Source organism: Pteropus vampyrus, unplaced genomic scaffold, assembly GCF_000151845.1.
Source record: "Pteropus vampyrus isolate Shadow unplaced genomic scaffold, Pvam_2.0 Scaffold66, whole genome shotgun sequence".
In the NCBI taxonomy this organism is placed as follows: Eukaryota; Metazoa; Chordata; class Mammalia; order Chiroptera; family Pteropodidae; genus Pteropus; species Pteropus vampyrus.
In genome coordinates, this window is record NW_011888847.1 from 6,021,130 (window position 1) to 6,025,501 (window position 4,372).

Genomic DNA, 4,372 nt, shown 5'->3' on the forward strand with positions numbered 1-4,372 from the left:
GATGGTGAGAATCTGCACAGTTCTCTCCTGGTCGCTTCTATTTTCCCAGTGAAAAAAGAATCCAATTAACAGCTGAGCGTGAGGATGAAAAGGAAATGTTAAGGGCTTGAGAAGAGAAAATTATGACACTGTCATCTGGGAGCATAGGCGAGTGAATGGATCAAGGAAATATAAATGTGACTATTGGGCAGCACTTGAGTTTTATCATCATTCATTCAAAGTGAGATCAAGCAGTTGGCTGTGTGTTTTTCTCTAGCTAGGTGTGGAGGTGTGAAATAGAGAAATTGGAAGAAGAGTCTCAGGATTTGGGGAGGGAGATGAACATGGACTAGGGACAAGACAGGGCTTCATGGAGATTAGAGAGCTGGAGATAGGTGATCTGAGATCAGGGAGATGTTAGGACTGACATAAAAAACAAGAACAAGGACATGAGATTTGTGTCACTGGATGCAAGGCCGATGATGGTGGCAAGACTGAGTGTTGGGGTGCAGAAGGGGTTTCAGGAACTCTTTTCCACCTGATGATGAGGGAAAGTTAGGGGAGACTCTCTGAACTGACCATAACCTGACCCAGCCTGGAAACTCCCCACCAGGAGACTCTCCTCCCTCTGTCGTGCTCTCTATATTTTCACCTTTTCCATTAACAGTACAGTTTAAGCAGCATTCAGCGAGACAGCTTGCAAAGTGCACCCAGCAGTTGGACAATTCTGACTGCCATATTATCCGCTAGCTTTAAAAGAGGTTAGACAAATTTTCCTGTCTCTGATTACAGAACTTCCTTTTCTATGTAAGCCCTAAAAGTAGTTCATCACATCTACCTACCCTCCTCCCCACCCAAGTACACGTCTTGGGCTCTATTGACACTTGGGTTACTCTTTTGTCACATGAGCTACCGCAAGAAAAAGATCTAAGTTCAAATATCCACAGAGCCGAAAATCTCCCACATGGGCATTTTAGGGAGGTCGAGGCAGCTCTGAGATCTATCAGACCTTCGGGCTAAGGCCATCACATCCCTCCCCATATCTCCATACAAAACCTCTTCTCCTCTCTGCCTGCGCAATAAACTGCTTTGTCAGGAAGAGCTTCCAAATTCGGGGAAGATGGTTTTCCCTCACATGGTCCACATTTCAGAAAACACAGCTGCTCACCATCTTGGTGAATGAGATCGTGCTTCAGTTCCTGGCTGCCCAGGCCCCAGTTAATCACTTGGTCCTCATCTTCATTCAGCTATTCTTTTGGACTTAGCTCTGTCCTGGTCGAAAGCCAGAGCCATTCCTTTGGGCTCGCTCACAGCCTGAGTCGGCAGCCCTCTAATCACCTCCAGGGTTTGCTTCTGGACACTACCCAAGGCACTGCCAGAAGGTTTGGGGAAGGGAGCCCAGGATACTAATAAAAGCTTGGTGTTTGCTAAGTTAAATAAAAAGGATGAGCTCCTGGGAAACAGGTGATGTTTTTGTTGTACATACATGACAGCTGTTTGAACACCAATTTCTCATCTTGTAATCTTCTAGGACCCTAGAAATAGTCTCTGCTCTGCTCTGGGGATGGCCCGATGCCTTGTCTGGGGGAGACCCACTTTCTCTCCTACCTCACCTTAACTTACCTCAATTAATTTCAACAGCTCTTAGGAAAAGATATTCATATTGGAATGAGACTAATTAGACTCAATCGTTACCTCTTTAGTGAATATCTATGTTTTAATGAGGGAGATGAGAGTCAGCAAATTCAGATGCCAATCGGCCAAGCGGTAGAGTGGGAGTAAAAGACGGGAAGAGATGGCCAGGACTGTGGTGGACTGCAGTGCACATTTCAGTGTGGCCAGATCTTCAGATCTGGGTGGGGGGAGCTAAAAAATCCAGATATTTCCTTGTAATCTTCCAATTTTAAATGTTTCGTAATTGACTCAATTTTTTAAAAAAATGCTAGGAAAGCCAGACAAAATATATCTTTGGGTCACCAAAGATGAGATTCAGTGACCTGTAAATTTAAGCACACATCTGGTTCTGTGTTAAGCACAATGGTTCTTTTATGGTTGATTTTCAGTAAAAAGGCCATTTGAGGTTCCTTGTGGTCCTGAAATCACACAGGAAGGGCTGGTTCAGCGCTGATTCTGGTCTTGGTGACTTACGTCTAGTCTATTTGGAATCCTGCTATGGACAGTTTGTTCCTCTAAACACTGGTGTCTTGTGGGTAGGTTGCCTGGGTCTCTCAGGAAAGCCACTAAGTTCAATGAGGGTACAATCACTCAGGTCCGCTGGAGGCAGGTGAGAGTTACAGGAAGGTCTTTACTGTGAAAGGCAGCTGAAGATTGTAGTGGAGTCATTTCCATCTCTGGCCAGAGATACTAGTGGAGTTGATGATCCCACAGTAGAGGTTCAACATGTGACAACTAGAGTCAGATCCCTGGATTCAAAACAGTCTTCTAGCTGGGTGTCCTTGGGCTAATTACCCTCTCTGACCTCAGTTTCCTTATCTGTAAAATGGGGAATTAATAGTACAGTCTAAGTAGCATTCAGTGAGACAGAGCTTGCAAGAGTGCTTCCTTAGCACAGAGACTGATGAGTAAGCTCCCCCATTTGGAAGAGGGATGTGACTTCATTTTTAGGATTACCCACTATGTTTTAAAATAGGGATTTATTTATTTAGTTAAAGCTTATTTTTACAACCACATTTGAAAACTGGTGGTTCAGATCTGTTTCGCTCATCATCTTCAAATCTGCCATGCTTCTTTTTACCCTAAGGCATCAGGTCTCTGGGTTTCCTGGGGACAATTTTTGTATTCTTAGCCCTAGGTGGAAGAACTTCATTAACCTTTTTCTCAGTGGAGTTTCTTGCTGCCCACAGGCTCCTTTTCAACTAGCTGCAACCCACCAAGCCCCAGGCCCTGGAGATTGGCTCAGAAAGTCCCATTAAGCTCCTGGGAACCAGCCCTATGGGAAAGCCTCTTTTTGGTGGGCTTTAGCCCTCCTTTGCATACGCTCCAAGCTTCTTCCTCTCCTTCTTTTCAATCTACTCTGCTTCCAGCCTATTTTTTTTTTCCCCAAACAAAAAGTGCTACCAAAAAATTTAAAATCAAATTTTAAATTGTAAATCTGATTTAGGTTGTTGCCTTCCGACCAAAGGCAGCATTCTTCATCCATCTCCAGCGAGGAAGCCTTTTTTAAAGACTGGTCACGGCATGGGGTCCCTGGGAGAAGCCTTCTAAAAATAGGTACCACGAGAGGGAGGGAGCAGTCTGCCATTGGGGGTTAGGGAGGTGTATCCTGAGTAGAGGGAAAATCCTCAGGTTGGGCACAGTCACGGTGTCTCGGAAACAGGAAGGGGAAGGCAGGCCTCGGTTACAGATGAAGTCCGCCCCTCCCTCAGCGGGGCACCGGCCTGCAGCGCCGCAATGGCCTGAAGTGCTGGGCTCCGAGGAGGGTGGGTGGGGAGGAGCTGCCTGAGAGCTGTCTCCTGGCTGGACTGGGATATTTATAGCACCTGTGTTTCTGGACCTGTCTCCACCTGGATTTATGCGGTCTGTGGCTGTAGCGGGAATTGGGAACGAGGGGGGCGGGGGGCGAATATCTTGCTGCAAGGGCTGATTCTTGGCCTTGGGACTCTGGCTGTAATGGAAGTTACAAAATCAAAACAAGGTGCCATTTTAGGGAACACCGAGGCAGAGCGGCTCTTCCGTGCTGCGTCTGCAATGCAGGCAGTGGTTAGGCCCGGTGAAACCCGGGGCTTTCCAACCGCACCTAGTGTGACATTTACGGCGGTCCTGGGCGTGGGTGAGGCAGGTGTGGGCGGTGGGGAAAGCGGATCTCACCCTTCCAGTCGCCCCGGACTCTGGCTCTGCATTTCCTCGCTGCTCCTCCAAAGGGTTTAAGACTGAATGTTTCCTCTTCCACGTGATCTGCACTTTGAAAGAGGAGCCCGAGGAGTACGTGGTGGCCCATTGTCTGTTCAGACCCGCATGTACCCACGTTTGCGCACCCATTATCGGGTCGGGGGCCGCACTTTAACTTGTCCTAATCACTAGTCTCTGGCAGCTCTCAGGTGGCGATGACATCACATAAAAATTTTAGTAATTGTCCTTCAAGCGTTTCAAGAACCTAGAGGGCAATGCTTAATCCGAGGACTCTCACGTCGGACCTTAAGGCATTTTTTAGACCTAGAGGGAGCAGGCTTGAGCAGGCCCCAACGGGAAACAGCCACCTACTGTGCCTACCTGTAAAGCCGGCCCGGGACAGCTCCACCCGCGAATTAGACTGGAGAGGCCATGGTAGGGCGGGCGGGAAGATGTAGGAAAGCAAATGACAGTAGCGCTACCTGGAGAAAGGAAAACAACGTTGGCTCTTGTCCAGCACGTTCATTTTTCTCATTTAACCTAT

General features: G+C 47.5%; 1 long non-coding RNA gene across 1 annotated transcript; it reads right to left on the bottom strand.

Moving 5' to 3' along the window:
- Window positions 1–1,730: 1,730 nt before the first annotated feature.
- LOC111740617 lies at window positions 1,731–4,311 on the bottom strand. The gene is made up of 3 exons (XR_002780696.1): window positions 4,210–4,311; window positions 3,808–3,894; window positions 1,731–2,472 (listed from the first exon to the last, which is right to left on the bottom strand). It is a non-coding gene; the product is annotated as an uncharacterized LOC111740617 (long non-coding RNA).
- Window positions 4,312–4,372: the final 61 nt, after the last annotated feature.